Source organism: Equus caballus, chromosome 3 (assembly GCF_041296265.1).
Source record: "Equus caballus isolate H_3958 breed thoroughbred chromosome 3, TB-T2T, whole genome shotgun sequence".
Taxonomy (NCBI): Eukaryota; Metazoa; Chordata; class Mammalia; order Perissodactyla; family Equidae; genus Equus; species Equus caballus.
The window spans coordinates 56,489,376-56,510,472 of NC_091686.1; the positions used below are offsets into that span (position 1 = coordinate 56,489,376).

General features: G+C 40.4%; 1 protein-coding gene across 7 annotated transcripts in view; it reads right to left on the reverse strand.

The window, feature by feature from the left end:
• AFF1 (ALF transcription elongation factor 1) overlaps nucleotides 1–21,097 on the reverse strand; it is a 176,584-nt gene that overhangs the window by 54,009 nt on the left and 101,478 nt on the right. The gene's annotated exons all lie outside the window — the stretch shown is intronic.

Below are 21,097 nucleotides of genomic sequence, written 5' to 3' on the forward strand. Positions count from 1 at the left end.
CTAGCAGAAACTGGTATTAATACAGTGACACTCTCGCAAGCTGAATCACCTCAGGGCCCACGTTTCACTATCTAAGTATTAGGAATTTCACATTCTGGATGAAATAAGACCAAAGAGATTAATCAACTTAATCGTGAAGGAAAGGGTTCCGCTGGAGACAATGGCAGACTAATAATGACCCTCAGGTCAAAAGTTTCCAATGGAAAATGTGTATATTAAAGAATATTAGTACATTTGAAATCTAGGGGAACAAGACATATAACAAAGTAGAGGCAGAAAGAGAAAAAACCAGTGCCACTGTTTTCTGCTTCATAGCAACATCTGTCCAGTGAGCTGAGTTAAATGAACCCAAAGATGGCAATCATCTGAACACCTTAGGGACCCACAGTAAAGAGGCCGACATCCAATCAAGGAAAGATTTTTTTGTAATATTCTAACCCATCGAAAATTTATTTTAAAGTTAAATGTCTCTAGCCCTACTTCAAGTCAGCCTTTTCATCTTATACGTGCACATATATACACACACCCAAATATTTCCCCAGAGAAAGAGACTAAGGAGAGAGGAGATTACCTAGTGTCTTGGAGGAAAGAGCCACTATTTATACCTCTTCCTTATCCCCAGCTAAACAAATGACAGCTGCTGGTATTCCCACCACAGAGTGTGTCTAGGAAATGTTATTTTCATAGTCTTTATATTTTTAAGTGCAAAAAAAATGGAAAAGTTAAACCTAAAAATAAGTACTTTTCCTAAAGTACTAAAGAGATGAAACAAATCTCACGACTTCACGGTTTTCAATGGAATAGCAACTTCTCCTCTGTGTCAATTCATGAGCCAAACACCCTGGATGAGTTCTATACCACACACCCTCCCGTTAATGCCACTGCTGTGCACAAAGCGCTGGTCTCCCCAGTCAGTTTGGTCCAATAGCTGCCTCACAGCTAGAGAGCAGACGGAAAACGGTTCTTTGCCCCACTCACATGTCTAATTTGAGTGTAATCTGATATGGCATTGGTTGCCAATTCCTGATCTGGGGTTTATTAATCCACCATTCCCCTCATTCCAGTTTACTGTAGGGAAGGAAAAGGGAAGAAAAGAGCATACAAGATTCACACTGTCCTGGAAATGAATCTAAGGGACATGTCAAAATTCAAATGCAATTTGAACTGCCTGGGTCTAGTTTTAAAACACATAAATTTCATGGAAATGATTTTACTGAAATGTTTGCACTTGGTCATATTTGAGGTAGGGTCTGGAAGTTAGGAAGTAGTTTACCTGCTGGTCCTCTTGGACCTGTCTTTAGGCAGTAGGGCTGTCAACATCTACACCTGCTTACCTGCTTCCTGTTTTTCAGAACCATTAAGGGATGCCTAAAAACTGGACCAAATGTTAGTAACCAAGCATTTTCGCACGAATGTCAGAAACAGAAACAAATGCTGTTTTGACCTGACAGTAAAATGTGATATATTACATGTGTTTCGATTTTTCACATCATCATTAGGAAAAATAACAACTAGAAGTTGAAAGTGAATCAACAGAACAGGGCACATGACTACTGACTCTGGTCAGATAGTGCCCTCCTCCTGTCTGTTGCTGGAATGAGACCGGGAATCCAATTAAACTATCTGGCAATCAAGGAAACAGTGAAGCACACTGGAATGTGGGCAAAAAAAGATCTGCCCACTGCTTCCAACAAAATGAAGTCAGAAAGCTACAGCTTCAGGACACTAAAAGACTTTCTGATCTTCATAATCACTCAACACTTAGCCAAGATGTTTCATGTCACTAGAAGATTCATTTTTTTCTAAAGGTTGATTACATGAGATGAACCAGGACTAGAGATTTTTCTATAGCTTATTACTTATTAGTATCATGGTAAGATAAATATCGCTAAACAGTCACCATTTAACCCATTTAAAATTCTAAATAAGGTCTTAGGTTCAAGCATGAATTGGTTAATCTACTGTGCATTTTCCTATCAGGTCCATTCTGGACATGGAAGTATTTCAAAGGGGATTGTGGGGATTCCATTCCAAATACGTGAGGATGTACCACATTTAAAAATCTCCAAGCAGCACTGTCTATGATGACAAATAACTAGAAGTGACCAAATGCCCAACAACAGGAGTCTCACTAACGCCCTTTATAGAGCATCCATACAGCAGTATGTTATACAGATTTAAAACAATAATGTAAACATACATGCCTGCATGGAAAGGTGTTCAAGAGATTTTCAACTTTTTCTTTAGAAATCACTTCATACTTACAGAAAAATTGCAAAAATAGTAAAAGGAATTCCCACAAACCCTTCACCCAGATTCCTCAAATGTTGGCATTCCACCACATTTGCTTTATATTTTCCTCTCCCACTCCCCACCCCTACAGATCTACACCAAACTGTTTGAGATTGAGTTAGAGTTAGAGTTAATGCCCTTTTACCCCTAAATACTTTTGTGTGTACCAACACATGTTTTAAAACTATATTAAAAGAGGAGAGGTTACAAGATAGTCTGTATAAAATGAGCCCATTTTATGCTCCATCTTCCCCTGACCCAAATGACAGACTCTTAGAGTAGGGCACAGGTATTTCCGATGTGTTTGCAGAGAAAGATCTGTAAGGACAGCCTGTCTTGCTTAATACAGTACAATTCGGCACCTCCAAGTCTGCTACTGGAAGGAGACTTTCCAAAAAGGGAGGAGCGGTTCAACAAACCACAATGGCCTAATCCCTTCCTTAAAATCCACTGTCCTCACAGGGAATCCAGCTGAGTCCGGCCACTCCTGCTCCGAGAAGTCAGGCTCTCCCCAACACTGTGGCCAAAGTGTAAACAGTCAGCCTCTCTGAAGCACAGCCAGTTAAGGATGAAGATCCTTGGGTGAGACTTCCTCAAAGAACAACCGATGATGAAAAGCAACAACAGTAAAAATCCACACTAGCTGCGTGGATCAAGAAGCTCTTGTTTGCAGGTCCTTCCCCGTCCGACTCTCCTTCAACGGTGTAGACACGGACGTGAGCACTCACAACCACAATCTCACGTTGTCTCACTGTTGGGTTCCCAGAGGAGACCAGCTCTCCCCTCCTGCCTTCCTGTGGCTCCCTCTCAGATCTGGTGTCCTGTATGTAGACAGACCTCCCAGCAGAGACTTCCCTTCCCCACTGGGGTCAAAATTCTATTCAATTAAAAAAAAATGACAGCAGCTACTTACTGAATACATATTGTACTTGACACTGCATTAAACTCTTTACATTTTATTATTTCCTCCATTTTATACCTTCTACTGTAAAATGCACCATCAGTAGCTTGGCGAGGGGAAAAGCTACTGCACTAAATGTCCCCACCAACTGTAGGTACATCCTTATTACAGAAACTCAAAACTGAAACAAAAATCTCATAAGGAATTTTGTATAATGCTGTATTTAATTCCCACATCAACCTTTGTGCTAAGTATTACCCCAGTTTTTAAAATGGGACTGAATTCTAGAGAATTAAGTTACACATCCAAGGTCACACAGGGCTCTCAAGTGACTGCTCCTGGCTTCTTGTTATACCACCTCTCCAAAAACCATAAACAAACATATCAGCATTTTCAGGGGGGGATATGATCCCAGTTGTCCTATGTATGCCCCAAGCCATTTTTTAAAGAGCAATGTTTTCCTTTTGTTTGTACAAGGAAGCATTTTGGCATTCAGATTTAACTGCCTCTTACTACGACGGTGCTTCAGACCAGAAAAGGCAGCAAGTGATTTCTCACTCCTCTTGGAATGACATTGTGTAATCATAAGGAAATGCACCGATACCAAAATAAAATATGTTAGTAAATGTCTCCTAAGCGTGGCACAGTTTGTTTCAAATAAGCTAAAAAGAGGCGGACAGAAGAAATACACCTCACCACTGAGACCAGGAGGCTCTTACGTTATTGTGTTTTAAGTCTCTCAAGTTTCAACAGAGCAGCACTTTTATAACAACGCTGTTCTCAGAAAGGCTTAGTTATCACTAACCAGGAACTGCAGAGAGCACAGACGCAGCATGCTGACAAAGGAAGCCAAAAGATCTTGGATTCTACTTCTGGCTTTGCTGAGGACTGGTTCTGCAATCCTGGAGAGGATTCAACTCCTTTGGGACTATTTCCTCATGGTGATAAGGGATAATATTAGCAAACCTAACTGCACAGGGTTAGTATGAAGGTCAAATGTGAAACTTTACAAACTATCAAAAGGCACTGATACGTGAAATAATACACGGTACCAATGTTATCAAGACATTTTTTAATACCGTGACAGCTTTTAAAGAAAGCCCAACAGGTTCTCTATCAGTTTAATTTTTAAAAGATTAAAACAAATGCCCACACTGTTTTTCTTCAAATGTATGTCACCTTTTGGGTTATGATTCAGTCTGTAGTACAATCATACATCACTTAGCAACGGGGATACATTCTGAGAAATGCATCATTAGGCGATTCGTCATTGTGCAAACATCATAGAGTGCACTTACACACACCTGGATGGTATAGCCTCCTACACACCTAGGTCATACGGCACTAATTTCATGGGAGCGCTGCATACGAGGTCCGTCGTTGACTGACACATCACTATGAGGCACCTGACTGTGTCTACTTGTTGCTCACCTACCCCCATCTAGCTAGACAAATCACATTTTTCCCTCTCTCACCAGTGTCAGGATAACTTCTGCCTCAACTTCAGGTTGCAAATTAAAAAACATCTTTTGGAAAACACTGCCTGATTCCCTCACTCCCAAAACTGTGTGTGGGCTCCCACAGCTGTCTGTGCTTTCCTGTCAAAGCACCTCATGGTGTCTCATGTCTGCTTCTTCTAGATCGTAAGCTCCATGAAAGGAGCCAGTCCCACCTTGCTGAATCACCAATCGCACGCTGCCTGCCACACGGGCAACCAATGAACATTTGCTGGTATGTTTTCAGACTCAGAATATGAAAATAAACTTCCAATTTTTAGAGCTTTAGAGACTTACTAAACACTGTAGCTTGTCTGAGTTGTAAGACAACATCTTAATTAACAAGTTACATGGAAACAAACACAGTAGGAGCCAAAAGGAAATTATTTTGCATTGCTTTCTCCTTAAAAACATTAAGATTACTCTTGGAAACTGTTTTTCACATATCAGATTGGCAAAACAAAAAAGAAAGACTGAGAATAACACTGTGTCTATGCAACAGGCGTGGGGAAACAGGCCCGTGAACACGGTGGTGAGTGGGAGGGTAAAGCGGCACAACCTCTGAAGACAACAATTTGGCAACTGCCACCAAACTCTAATGTCCCATACTGTGCCCCAGCAACCTGCCTTCTAGCTAACCCCTACGTGCACAAAAAGACACGTACAATGTTACTCACTTCAGCCTGGTTTGCAAAAAGACACTGGAAACAAGCTAAAAGCTCCTCCAGAGGTAACTGGCTAAGAAAACTGGTACGTGTCCTTTACACAGAAATACTATGCAGCTATGACAAAGAACCTATGACATCAATTACTCGTAGAAAGGAGAACTGGGTGGCTGCAGCATAGAGGAGTGGGAAGATTTTCACCGTGTATCTTTTTACCTTTTAAATTCTGAATCACAAAATATATTATCTATTCATAAGTAAAAACACAAAAATTAGATTGAGATTAAAAAAAAAACAGGGATAAAAATTTTTACTCAGAGTACAGCCAAATGTCTTCTGCCACATTCGTGTTTACTTTCCACTAGCCTTCCTCTGTGTAACCTTCCTTCTCCCAAACACACACCTGTGTAAATCTGTCCCCAGCTTCGTCGTTGGTGCCCTGGGCTTGCCCCATCTAAGACTTGGCACAACGCACCGTTCACCAATTTCCAGTCAGCCTTCCCTCAGAGCCTGGGAGGTGCTCCCGGGGAAGCCTGGGACTTGCTGTCAGGTGCCGGCCCAGTGCTTGCTGGCTAATTCACTCATTTCCCAAACTAGACTACAAAGTCCTTGAAAAAGGTGCATTTTTTGGGTTCTCTCTCTTTTTTAATCAGTCACACTTAAATACTGAGCAGATGCATCTGAAATATACAAATCCTGATAGGATTGTTTGAGAGAGAAATAAGACAATACACATTAAAGCTAATGCCACACAAATAAATTCAAGCATTGATCATTAAGACGCCATAACCAGCCTTGCCAAGAGAAAGCTTAGCGAAGGAACCAAAAGGCCTGCCTGAGCAAGGTTTTGACATAAACTTAATTTTATTCTGTGAATACACAATAAATTACCCAAAGAGCTCAGCCTACTCCAACAACACGCAAACACTGCCTGGGTGTGCCTACTTCGGCTGGAAAAGGATAAAGGAGCTGGCAGTATTACTTCTTCAGAAGCATCATCCCCTTTGGGCAACTATCTAAACGTCTATTTCCACACCCAGTATTTTAGGATAAGAATTCTTAAAATCCCTGGACAGCTTTATGGGCACATTTATAGTACAAATTGGGGGGGGGGGGGGGGCTATAGATTGTGTAGCAAAGAATTACTCTCATGTTCCCAGGAAGCCTCTTTTTAACTCCTAACTGTTTGCCAGGCGTGAAGGCTACCTATCACAATTAACGTTACGCTAACCGCAGAAATCTCTATAGTTCTCCAAATAAATTTTTCAAGAAAGGGAAAGAGATTGATAAAGGAGAAGATTATTCTAAATAATGAGGAATCTATAGGTCACCTATATTTACTGTCCCACAAAAATTTATTGTGGAAATACCAAGCAATTCTGCTCATAGTGGAAGATCTAGAAAAGAGGGAGTGGTAGCAAGCCCTGGCTGCCCTTTTCTGAAAGTCTTCCTTCCCCTTGGCTCCCCACTCACCTTCAACTCTGAATGGTAACCCCCGCTGCTCTGTCTCCCCAGCCTGGCTTCCCCCAGCATAGGACTGGGGTTTACTCCTCTCTGTATCTCCCAGGGCCTTAGCATCATTCTGGACTAACACAGATATGCAAGTAAATATTTATGAAATGAATTAATTTGATTTTGTCATCTCATGGCGTCTCCAACAAAACTGAAAAAACATGAGCCAGCCAATTGTGGAGTATTTCATACTGAATTCTCCATGTTTTTCTATATATTGGAAGCAAGGTGTGTTTCTCACATTTGTAAAACTCCAGGCAACTTCAAAGAACGATATTTTTTAAGACACAGAAATCCTCAATTCAAAAAAAAAAAAAGTACTATTTCTTATAACTAAATTCCATCAGCGCCAATCCAATTAGACGTTTTTCACCCAAGGAATAGTTAGTTGCCTATGTGCAGTTTGGGCACAAGAATGGCTCAGAGAGCAAAGTTTCAGATGTGACAGTAACATGAGATCACGATTGGTGGGGAAGTGGGTACATCAGGCAGGCTTGGGTGGGTAAGGGAAGGGCACGTGTCTCCTTGAGACAGGAGGTCAAGAAGTGCTCCAGGATAATCACTGAAAGAGAATGCTGGAAGCTTGGAAGACGTGCTAGCACCCCAATTCACTTATTAAGTAAGAGCTAATATCCCTAATATTTTAAAAATTCACCATTAGGTAAACTGCTCTTTTATAGGCAAAATGTATTATCTTCTAGTCTGTCTTTCACCAACTAAAGCAAAAATGGGCTCAAAATGAAAAGAAAAAAACCCCAAAATATCATTATTAAAACTTACAAAATCTTAGAGGAAGAAGTATTTCGAACTCACAGCGCTTTAAAGATTGATGTGAACAATTAGAGTTTATTTTTCTTTTCCAGTCATTTTGACTTCACCAGTGAAGTAATTTGCTTTAATTAGTGCCATAAAGATTATTTTTCCAAAGTATATAAATACTTATAAAAGCTCATAATTTGTATTAATTGAACTACTTAAAATATTCTGGAAATTCTGTTTTGATCTCTATTAAAAGAAGGCATCTTTTAGTTACAAAACCTAGGATCTAGTTCGTAAGATCCAATTTAAATAAATGAAAATAAGAACAGTGAGTAGCTGTTCTCCACATATATAATTGTAAGCACTTACTCGATATAAATATACAAATGAATATGAAATGAGTAATAAAAGTGCTGGTTTCATTTATTTTATTACTACTATATTTCATGAGATCACATGACTGTAAATTTTAATGTTTTCAAGGCTTCTGTACAGTCACATGAAATAGTTCCTATTTTTTAAAAAAATACTATTTATGTTGGTGTATCATATGCAGAAATGTCTTCAGTAGATATTATTTATGACATATGTCAACTAGCTTCTTGGTGTACAAATTAAGAGAGGTGGGGTATACCTGAGATAGATTTAAATTGACTTAAACACAAAGTACCTGGATGAAAAACAAATGTAAAAAACTTACCACTGCTTAACAGTAAATATGTCTGATCTCAGATATTCACCAACTTTCTAACTTTTGACTGTGAACCATTACCATTCACCATGTAATAAGGAATCAGAAATTCCCAATGGTCTGAGATTCTAAAACACTGTGCCTTTGATGAAAAATCACATGAGACCCCATGAAGCCCATTGTGGGTGTAGCAGCCATGAATGATTTAGTGAGACTGGCTAAAAAGGCACTGCTTTAAAAAAAAGGATCACAAAGGACAAGTCTAGACACTGGTTCCATTCCAGTGATAATAAACTGACAAGTTCTTTCAAATATCCCCAACTATATGATCTGTCTCCCCTTCCACAACCAATTCTACTCACTAAAACAACCTTTAGAGTGTTTTTTTTAAGAAGGATTCAATTTTTGTTTTTGAGAGGGTACATTAATTTGCAAATCATGAGTAGTCTTTCAATTAAAATATATCACTGCAGGGAAGCTGTTAAACTGCGGTGTGCAGTGTTTTGTGACTATGCTTACTCCATCCCCATTCGCCCCCCTCCCTCACAAACACACACACACACACACACACACACACACACACACGAGTTGCTCTCACACAAATCACATTAACTGATGGTTCTGGGTCTAAAACAACACTACTAAATTACTTTGTCAACCATGTCTGGATTTATAGATACATAAACCTGTATTACTGCTCCTTCTTTGAGTGTATGTGTCTATCAAAGTTAAATGGCAAATAAGGTGCAGGATCCATGTCTAATTCTATGTTTCATAGGGCGCCTGGACATTTTTTTTCATAGCTGGGCATAAGCTCAGACTATAGAGGCAGCAGGAAAAAAACTTTCCATCAGTTTCTGGATGAGGTTGAAAGAAACTGAAGTCATATAAATAAGATAAACCATTTAATCCATGCTTTGTCTGAGAGGACATAAAGATTTTATCCTGGGTTTATTCCAGCAGTAATCTCAACAGTTCCCTCTGGGCTAGGTGTTGGTTGCCTGTCTGTCTCCAGGAATCCTTGATTTTTAAAAACGAAAAACAGAACTCAAGGAAAAGGAAAAAAAAAAAAAAAAAAAAATTACTAACAGGTAGGCTAGAGGCAAATATACTCTGAGGAAACAATCTGAGCTTCAAACTACCCTGGGGATTACTGAGACGACAACAAACACAGGAGAGGAGGCAAAGAAAGATGGCCTTGCCCTTTCCATCGTAATGCTGAACGAGCCCTTTTTTTGGCTTTAATGTTGGGTAACAAACAACCAAGTTACTTGCCAGGGTCTAGAAAAAAGGCCAAAGATTATTCTGGGAAAGTACCACTCATTTAATATGATAATATTATGAATAGTTATAAATCACTTATTTAATCCTATCATCCAAGAGCACCTGCATTTAAGAGACTATTTTGCTTTTCTATAATCTATTAAACACCAGATTCAGTCCTTCATTTTTGAGAAAAAAACACAAAGGTTACTAATTCCACTGAATCTCAGGTAGACAATAATCTTTTCCTTTTCTTGCATTATCTTTGTAAGTTTGGTCTGAAAGTACAGACAAATTGCATCGGACTTCCGGCAAAGTTCATCTTATAAACTGATTTACTGAACTGATAAAAGTGAAAATATGTTTAATAACAAAGCTTTAAATAAATATTTAGTCACATACACAAGGGGCAGGGTAGATAAATACACATAAAAGAGTTACTCTTGAATTTATTTTAAATAGGTATTTAATATGTGCCAAGGAGAAAATTATCTTTGTAAAATAAGTGTACTCTAATACCTGCTGAATTTAAAGCATTTTAAGCTTTCATATTATATGTACCCACAATTCTAAAATATATAGTAGGGAATTTATAGTAGGGAAGAGTAGCTTTATGCCCCTTTAGGAAACATGAAGCAGTGACTCTCCTCACATCTTCCTCTATCTCAATATATTTCTCTCAGCCCTTCTCTCTTCTCATCCCCTCACACTGACGCACACATGCAATCAAGAAGTTTTAAAATTACTCTTTTGATTTTAATCCAGAGCCCTTAGCCCAAGACTCCAACGCAACCACATTTGTCCTAACTGCCAATCTTCTTACATTTACTGTCGTTCCTGTTCTCCCTTTCCTTCTAAACTTTTCTAGAATACAGAATCTAGGTGCCAGAGAAGAGAGAACATGAAAAACAGGCCATCATTCCAACAGTAACAACAAAAGCAACTCCCCTTGGAGATTGCCTTTAAAGATGGGAGGGTCAAACCTGCAGAGGGAAATTCTACCTCAGCTCTACATAAACCCAACTGCGGCCCTCCTGACTGCTGCATACCCTCCTGACTGCTGCAAACACGCGGCGCACGGCCCGCTGCGGAAGTGCTCCTGGAGCCTGCTTCACTTCTTCCCCGACACTGTCAGTATCACACTGCCAGTTTGCGGGAGGGGCACACGCCATAAAAAAAAAAAAAAAGATCCTGCCACAACTAGAAGGACCAACAACTAAAATATACAACCACGTACTGGGGGGATTTGGAGAGAAAAAGCAAAAAAAAAAAAAGAAAAAAATCCTTTCTACTTGAAGTTCTTTAATTGGTAGATAGCCCAATCTGTAAAAATAAGCAGTATTATTTATATGGCCACAATAATGCTGTCTACCAAGCAGCATTAAATGAACCTAAAAAGTTTTAGATTGGCTCTTGAGCAGGTGTCTTCTGTCTTATTATCTCTTTTAGGTAAAACTCTTACAAGGCATCTCAATGTCAAAAAGTTGTTTCCTTAATAAAATTGTGTCAAAAGCTTTCTGTGGGACGAAACAGACCAGTTTCTTTAAAAAAATTAACCGTGAGGGATGTAAGTCACTAGAAAACTCTATTGCTCCGTAAGTCTGGGGGTAACATGTCCCCGACTCATTTTATGACGTAGTTCCTACTAAAAAAAAGCCAAAAGATATAACTAAATTCAAGTCAATCAAGGAAGAGTTTGCACCACAACAACCTGAGGGCTCTCTCTCCTTTCTTGTTACTTCTGCCCCATTTCTCAGCTCTCTCCTGGTTGACAGAAGATGGACTGCTGCTTAACCTTAAGGTAAACAAACTCTATCTTCCAAGGGGGAAAAATGGAAACGTTATCATCTTCTCTAACCAGCCTTTCATCACATAAATTCATACCCCAGATATACAGACTATGTGACCACAAACCACGCTGAGTTAATGAGAATCATAAAGCTATAAGAACATTAAAATTTATCTACTACACCTGCCTGCACTGGAGTAAGATTACTTTGAAACAGTCTTACACCAGTGGAAATCAGCACTACTTAAACGTTAAAACTTGGGTAGGAGCTCCACAATGTTTTAAACTTGACTGAAATTCCATTTGTCTGCTGAAAAACAAAAACAAACCAACAAAAGCCAAGGAGGAGTGGGGAGAGAGATGCAGAGAGAGGGAAGGGGGGGAGGGCAGGGGCTGGAGGGGATGAGAGAATGCACATGTGTATCCACACACACGTTCAAGCTTTTAAACTGCCAATAGCTTCAATTTGTACCCTGACTTTAGGAAGACAAAAGAAAAAAGCAACTGCCAACGATCTAGAAGTTCAAGACCAGAGCTTGAAAGATGGACAAAGTATCTAAGTGGTATGGAATGGTATACTTAAAAAATTTTTATTTTTTAATTTCTTTAAAATGCATTGTCAGAAATATGCTGTGATTTTGTACACACACGAAACTATAACATTATACTCTCTCTACTCCTACTCTATTATTTCATTAGAAAGAAAGAGACAGGGAGAGAAAGGAAAATCCATAATCCAAACCAACAACCATGCAAATCTCAAGAGGTATTCCAAGCCTCTAGTGGCAGCCAAAGAAAAAAAAAAGCCACACCACACCACCTGTCTGTTACCTATCAAGTGTATACCAAGGGAGGGGACATGGGAGGGGCCGAATACCTGTGGCTGGAAAGCTTATTTACCTTGTTTATAAGGTCATGTACACAGCAGCACTGAACTACAGAGGGTCCTCTGATCCTTCTCTGATGTCAGCCTCTAACAGAGGAGGCAAAAGAGAAGAAAAGGAGGGAGGGGAGGAGGGAGGGAGAACAGCAAGGAAGGGGAGGAGGGAGGGAGAGAAAAGGTGGCGGGAAGAGAGAGGGAGGGTTTCTTGGGAGGCCTCACTCTCTGCCGTCTTCCCCACCTATCTTCAGGCTTGCACTTACTCATACTTACTGTGGGGCTGCTGTGCACTGTGGGGCACTTACCTCCGTGAACATGTCTTACTGCCTTCCTACATGGCAAAAAAGCTTTCCTGTTTTCATACATCCCCTTGCCAGCCCTAATCGGTGCCACTAGGTCACTGTCTTTCGTGCTGGCGGCTGCAATGGCGGCCCTGACAGGAAAGAACTTTTAATCTCTTCCCTTGTACTGAGCCATAAGAAGCGGCGAGTGCTCCCAGGCACAACTCCCCTGGCTCTGCTCCTAAAAATGCTCTCTCAAGTACACTGTTGCTTAGCAATATTTGCCTTCCCCCTGTACATTCGAAATTGGCAACATCTGTCCCTTTGGCAGTTTTGACTTGTGCAAAGCACCATGCTCAGAGTTTAAAAACATACATCTCTATGAAATGGGCAATCCTCCACTCTTCCCATCTCCCTGCAACACCAGGGATGGGAAGACCCCCACAGTGGTTTAATCCTTACTCTTTCCTTAAGCTTTCAAGATGGATATAAAAATCTACAGGATTTAAGGCAGCTGATAGTACATAAGCAAAATATTTAAGACACCAGTGGGAGTTTCTATTAAACCCCGCCTAATAAGTAGTGTGCCTGCATGCTTATACCTGAGGACGTGTCTGAACTAAAAATCCCATTTAGTTCACAATTTCCTACATAACTAATTCCATCACCATGTATTATGTGTAAATACGTATTAGTAAGATACGATATAAGGGCAATTTATTCATGGAGTAGGTAGGCCAATCTTCATGCTCACACTACAGCCCAACCTCATAAACAAACATACAGACAGACACATACGTCAATGGCAAAGGAACCCAAAAAGTCTAGAGAAAAAAAATTCATTTAAGTAAACCCAACATTATGAATTTCAAAACAAACGGTCTTAAGTGTCCTCAGTTCTTTTTATTTATCCCTCAACACAGTCATCTTAGTATTTTACTGAAATTACTCATTAAAGTAGTTCATAACACTGTAATTTTATACATAAGAAAAAAACCTAACAAAAAACAAAACTTTTAATGGGTAGTATGATGTTCTGCATATAATTTTACTTTTTATCTAGCACATCGACAGGAAATAAAAATCAGAGTAAGAAAATACATAAAAGTCAACTAAGAATTGAACCATGCTCTGTGCATTCAAACTTTGGCCTGTAGATATTTTTGTTCCTTTAAACAAATCAGGCTACGATTTTCTTTTTGGCCAAACCAATTTTGACATATTAGAAACACATGTTTTCAAAGACATTCTATAGGCACTGAGTTTCAGCTACGAAGGGCAGGCTGACCTGCTGCTCTCATCAAGTCTCTACCTGGAGTTTATAGAAGCAGAAAAGCCTGGGCGATACTTAGGGCCACTAAAAATACATCCAAAAGGTCCTTGACATCGTGGATTTAACGAGAGCCCTGAAATCCCATAACATGCATGGATTTGTAATCCTGCTTAGCCACAAACGTGACTCCAACACCCCAGAAACCACTTCTCACCGCAGCTTACCACTCACTATTTGCCCGGACGCACACACTAATTCTTGTGAAGGCAGGCTCTTTTTTGCTGTTTATGAGAGAAACTGGAGTAGATTTTGAAAACTGAGGAATTCTCAAAAATCTCAAATTCCTCCAAGTCACCCGCAGTGGTTCTGGTAGGTTCAGGGTAGTGCTTATGAGCAAGGTTCTGAGTCAGACACACAGCTTTCAGCCATGGCTCTGCCGGGGACCAGCTATTAAGCTCACTGCATGGGAAGAGCTTAAACACAGTACACAGTATGTACACAGTACATTCTCAATAAAACATGGACATCATTTTTATTATTATATTATGTTACAATGACACAAAAATCTCAGTCTTTTTCCCTCTTTATTCCATTCTACTAAACTTTTCCCACTTCTCCACACTATCACCCAATCCCAACTTTTATGTCTATGAAAACTGCCTCTGGAAGGGGGAAGGGAATGCTGAAGGAAGGAATGACAACAAATGTTATACCTTTAATAACTGCATAGTACAATCCTTGTTCGCACCTCCCTCTGATTTATCCTTAAACAGCCAAAGTCTCTCAACCTCTGAAGAGGCCATGACCTACTGGACACTTGTGTCTGCAATATGTTTCTAATAAATCTGAGTTAATTAATGTGGGGAAAACATGGTAATTTGCAGAGGCTGGGATCCTGGGCCCTGGGGGCTAGGAGGCTGGAGGGAGCCAGGGCAGGGGCTGCGGTGCTGTCCACCAGGCGAGTGCTGATAAGCCTTGAGGGTTCAGTTGAGACTGCCTCCAGGATACCCCAGTAGAGCCATTTATTGGACAAGGAGAGAGCACAAGAAACCTTCCCCTGAGAAAAGTTCCAGGGCTAGGAGGGGAAAGCAAGAGCTGGTTATGTCCGCACTGCCCTTCTCCATGATCACCCCCTTACAGACTCCACAGGTCACTGAAGGGCCACTAGAAAGCCAAACCCTGGGGTTTACTTAACCAACTACTAGAGCATTATTGAGAATTTCTCCATCCTGAGGCTTCTGGCATGAGACCTGCTCTTAAGGATGAATGCCATGATCTATCCCACAGTGCCAATCAATAAATAATTATTAGGTCTGTGAGCAAGGGAAATAAAACACAGGCTGTAATCTTCTCAGCAAAATCAGCTATATCTTCATCACCACGTAGTGATACTCTACCCTATTCTGACATCCTGAAGAAAACCTACGGCCCTCATACTGTTTTCACCTCTGAAAATGTTCAGAGTCCAGCCCCAGTCTCCTCAAATCCTACATACCAAATAACTTGCAGGACAACCTGCTGGCACAGTCAGAAATGAATTTCCAACAGTATTATCACAAGTCTCCTGAAAGATATTCCTCACTCAAGAAAAATTCCTACAGTATGGTATTAGCAGCAGTAGCAGCTGCCAGTAATAGAAACATTTATTAAGCACCAGTTGAACGGAGGGTGTGGAGGAAGGGGAGAAGAAAATAATGGAGAAAATTTAGCTCTGAACTGAGGAAAGTTCTTCAAGCATGAAGAGGTCCTTCACTGGCAAAGACAAGGAAACGTTTTAAGTCACCTCCAGGCCTCAAATTTTTTTTTTCTTCTATCACACTGCCCCATCTCTAACCGAACTTTATAAATTCTTTCCTTCAGGAATCAAAGTATAGTCTAAAAACCACTTTACCCAAACTTCAGTCATTTGCACACTATCTTGAGAATGATATCATACTGTAATACTACCTGTACTATTTTCTTTAAATCAACTCATGATCAGCTCACTTTTTTACTTGGCCTCATCCTAAGTAACAATATTTACGAAACCCTGGGTTTGATGTGGTGGTATATATATTTTTTCTAACTCACGTTAAGATACATAAAATAGAGACTGATGCCCCTATAGTCTTTCAGAAGTTCACATACTAATAATACTATTTGACCCAAAAGCTGAATGGATGTTTTGGGACACTTTGTTGACTTTTTTTGTAAGCAAAGTTGTGGTGAAACCCCTACCTCATAAACTCATCCTACTTGATTAGCTTAAACAAGCGTCGCTCATCCTCTTTATCAGATTCAGGAAGCCTTCACGAATTACATGAAAATATGCCTACTCACACCTGTCCTTATTGGACTGGTAACCCAGACCACAAAATTAACACTATCTGATCTGCGGTTCAGTACCATAATTCTTTTTCCATATGTGTCTTGATGCGCTAGTACAAGTGAAAGCTCTTCACAGGCTGGAACTAGCCCCACATAGTTCTCACAGCAACTAATACAATTCTGAAATTCTGAAAATACAGCAGGCACCCAACACTTTATTAGTGGCACAAAATACTTACTCAAGTCTCTTATTTAAAAAAGCATTATATTTTAAATCTTGAGTAAAATTAAACCTATGACACAGAATTTCATTACTTCACCAAAACAACTGAGCTCTCAAATGAACCCAAAACATTAGGACACTTCTTAGGATCTCGGTGACCTCTACACATAGTTGTAAAGCCAATAAGGACAAATTTAAGATGGGTAATATATAATTTTCCTACGCTGAGAGTTTGCTTTTACATTCATGCACATCAACAGAGGTGGGACATCTCGCAGTCTACTATATGCTAGGCAAATATATCCCATTCATCTTTCCAACAGCCCTGTGGCTCAGGTAGAACTGTGCCATGTAAAAGTGGAAGAAAATGAACCCAGGTATCCTGATTCCAAAGCGCCACCCGTTAGAAACATCAACTCCCATTTCTATTTCTTCAAAGACTTAACATTCAAAACTATAAACCCAAATTTCAGATTCTAAGCCAAGGCAAAGAGGCGAATCTATTACATTTACTCAGACATTTTGACAGTGTTAAAATAACCATGATAATAATGATATAGATACAGCAGCTATTTATTAAACATCTACTACATGCCAGTCACTGATCTAAGGGTTTCAGGTACGTTTTCTGATTTAAATCTGAGAATCACCTTATGAGGAAGATTCTATTATAATTTCTATTTTACAGATAAGAAACTTAGGTTAGAGCAGTAATTTTTAACTAATTTGCCTGTGGGCTAACAGCTAATACGAAGTGAAGACAAGATTCAAACCCAAACCTTCCATAATGCAAAATCCATGCTCTTAACCACTACTTATAACACTTAAAAGTCCCATCTAATTAGCCAAAAAGCAAATAAAAACAAACAAAATATATCTTCCTTCCCTCCAACACCCAAAGAGTTTTTAGCATGCCATGGGTTACGTGTTCTATTATATACTAATTATTCATCCCTAGTTATAAATAACTATTAACACATCAAAACTCTCTGCAATGATACAGCTAGACGAAAAAATGACATCCAACAAGAAAGAACAGTTTGGAAATTCTCCAAACAGTCATGCTCCAGTTCTTCAATCATACCCTGTCCTAATTAAGTATACTTGTATACTGGCACAAGCGTAGAAACTTGTACCCTGTAGAAACCCTGCACCCTATAAAACTTAATACATGAGTTGTCCATATAACTACAGGATCAATATTGCTAAGATCACCTTTTGGGGGTGGAGTCTCTGGAGCCACCCAGGAGCTGGAGCTGACACACCCCTTCCTCTTTTCCACTTGCCCTTGCAACCAATAAAGGCTGTTGGTACCTCGCAAAAAAAAGTATGTTGCTAAGATCAAAGGAAGGAAAGTAGCTCTTGTTTGCTGAATGGGTGTCAAAAACCGGCTTCCTATTATTTGCTACAAAAACAAGAAAAGTAATTTAGAATAAAAGGTATTAAAGGATATGCTACTGGACTTGGCATAGGAAACAGAATCTGAGTTCAAATGCTAAGAATTCAAACTTCTTTTTAAAAAAGAACCATAATATTTTAGAGGTGAAAAGAACATCAATGACTATCCCTCTCCTCATTAGACACATAAGAAAATTAAGTGAGCACATTTCTACTTGGTGACAAGAAGATTAAGAATCCACGTTCCACGATTTTGGGTAGTGGCAAAAACGTAAAAAAAAAAAAAAAAAAAAAAAAAGAGTTGTTAAGTAGGCTAACATTATAGCTGGGTTTTTCTTCTTCTTCTCTCCAAATCCCCCTAGTACATAGTTGTATATTTTTAGTTGTGGGTCCTTCTAGTTGTGGCATGTGGGACGCCGCCTCAGCGTGGCCTGATGAGCGGTGCCATGTCCCCGCCCAGGATCTGAACCAACAAAACACTGGGCTGCCGAAGCGGAGCGCACGAACTTAACCACTCGGCCATGGGGCCGGCCCCTGTGGGTTTTTTTAACTAAAATATGAATAAGTGCCTGAATGACACATTTAAAAGCTTATAGGAAAACATCTCCATATTTGGAAACAAGGGCAAAAGATAAAGGAGCAAAGTAGGACTTAACTTTACAAAATTTCTTTTAAAAGTTTGAAAATCAATTGCTTTTTACTTCTACTAGCTACCATTAAACATATTTCATCATAAATCCTTCTGAAAAGATAAGTCTTTTGCGTGTCTGGGTTCTCATCCCTTGGATCTCCCCAAAGGCCAGCGAGGCCCGGGCCGCACGGAGTGTGTGCCCTGTCTAAGGGGCCAGCCGGTTGTTGCTTAGCAGGAATGCAAGTCCTATGTTGCCAACGCTTCCAGTTTTTTAAGAAAAGAAAAAAACCCCAAGATCCAGATTTCAATGTGAAATCTACTCATTTTTAGATGTTGGCAACTAAATCAACACACCGTAGAAGGCACTGTCCCTCTGTGGGTGAGCACTCTCCCATGTTAGCTTTATGCTTCCTTCCCTCCCAAACGGAGAAATAAGAGACTGGGACACACACGCACTGTGAAGAGAAGAGTCTCTTTTTATGCTCCACGTAGCTCCATATACATTATGGACATCTTCAGGTCCCCCAAAGAGATTCTGAAAAGGCCGTCTGCCTCGGGGGACAGAGTATGAGGCAGCCTTGCTGCTGTGCTGTGATGGCCTCCTCTTTGCCGCACAAGCTCCTGCCAAAACCTGCTCCAGCAGATTGGCACGTGCGGCCTGACAGATCACCAGAGACTCGAACCAAGTGAGCAGAACAAACCACAGGGTAGTTATCCTACGTGACTGGCCTGGAATAAAGCTCTGAACTATAGGTGAGTCATAACATAATAAAGGGCTCAATTAGGTTCAGAACAACAGACTAGTGTTTTCCCTGGTCTTAGCAACGAGTGCACTGGAATCTTGAGAGAATATAAGGGTCTAAAGGGCCCTGGCATCTCTGTGTTACCCTCTACAGCAAGATAATTAATCATACTAGAAAATTAAACGCAGGTTGCCAGTCGGGCATTTTCAGGGTCAATAATTCTTAAGTTACTAGGATACCAATTAATGATACCCTAGCACTAGAAGAGTTAACGTCCTGACCCAAAATGGTCGGCTCATTCCCCAAAACGGGATTCATTCAATGGCAAAAATATTTAAAACTGAGAATCCTTTTTCAAGATTAACGGCAATTTTATTCTATGGACCACTTACATTTTTTAAAAACCCAAAATATACTAAAGGAAATCTCATGCCTTATTTAATACGGAGGAAAGCCCTTGCATACACCACAGATACACAAAAATCATTACTTTACAACTTTTCTAGTACATAAAACCACCTGATTAATCTCTAAACTCAATACTGAAAAGCACAGCAATTATGAGGCTGGAACACTACTAAGAATGCCTAATGATCAGATTAGGCTGTTTATTTTCAAATCCACACATAAGAATGCCTCAAATGACCTGGGAAATACTTAGGCTGAAAATGGTAAGTCAAACGATTCCTTTAAAAAACTGTTAAATTTAGTGCCTGCTTCCCACCCAAGTGTCCTAAATAGGAAATTTAGTCCCACCTCAAATTGTTTTTCCCCCATCTGCTCTAACATTTATAAGAGATTGTCTTTCAGACTCAACGGCAAAGTGAATTGGGTAAGAACTCCTCCAGCACAGTGCAGGAAAGTCTCTGTTTTGCCCCAGTCCTCACTTGTGCGTAAATATAAAAGACAAACAAGCGTGTGAGAGAAATGATCCTGCCCTCCAAATGTCTATCCGCTGGAGGAAGACACAGGATGATACCAAGGAGAAGTGCTGAGACAGAGGTCCTGGCACCAGGAGCACAGAGGGGAAAGTCTGCAGTGGGGACAAGGAAGCACCAGCAGGAGAGCCGTAACCCAAACCTGGAGAGACAGGGATGAGGCCTGTCAAGAAAGGCATGGAGATACGTGGACTTTTACCGAAGGATTCGTAAACTAGGATGACTTGATCCAGTTTTCACATAATAAAATCACCCTCTGGTGGACGAGTGTGGCAGACAGTTTGAAGAGAAGGAGAGGCAGGAAAGACAGGTTAGAAAGAAGGAGTAATAGTTCAAGAAAGTGATAAAAATCTGAACCAAAGAAGGGGCAGTGAGGAACAAAGAAAAAGGTTTCAACAGATACTTACAAAGTAATATCCATAGGATTGGGTTGCCAAATGGATAAAGCAGGGGACAGAAAGGAATTGAGACTGGTGACCAGGAGGAAGGAGAAGAAGGTTTTGCGTGTTGAAGAGGTACGGGGGAAGGCGGACGGACTGAAATCCGCTGTAGACAGGTTGAATTTGACGTGCCGGGGCAACATCTATAAGAAAAGCCCAGTAGGCAGCTGGATAGAAGGATCTAGCACTCAGAAAACTTTCTGGAGCTTTAGGCTGGAAAAATCAATTTAGTGATTATCAGTATTTCAGTAGCTGAAACCGTACGTGCAGATGAGACCACCAGGGAAAGAAGGAGAGAAGATGGTCAGGGAAGAGCCCTGGGGAAGGGGCGGGAAGGGCAGCCTCAAAGGAGATGAAGGGACACCCGAAGAGGCAGGAGAAAAACCAGACAAGAAAGGAGGGCAGTGTCCACGGGGATGGTGGCCAACGGAGTCAAAGCCACAGAGAAGTCAAGCAGGCTGGGGTCAAAGCGCTCCTGGACTTCGTCCATCAGGAGTCCACGGGGGAGGGACAGAGGCGCGGTGAAGACACAAGCCAGCCTGCAACGGGTTCAGAGAGTGAACGGGAGGAGAGGAAGCAGCACAGAGTGTTTACCTACTTCTGTCTCCAGAGATC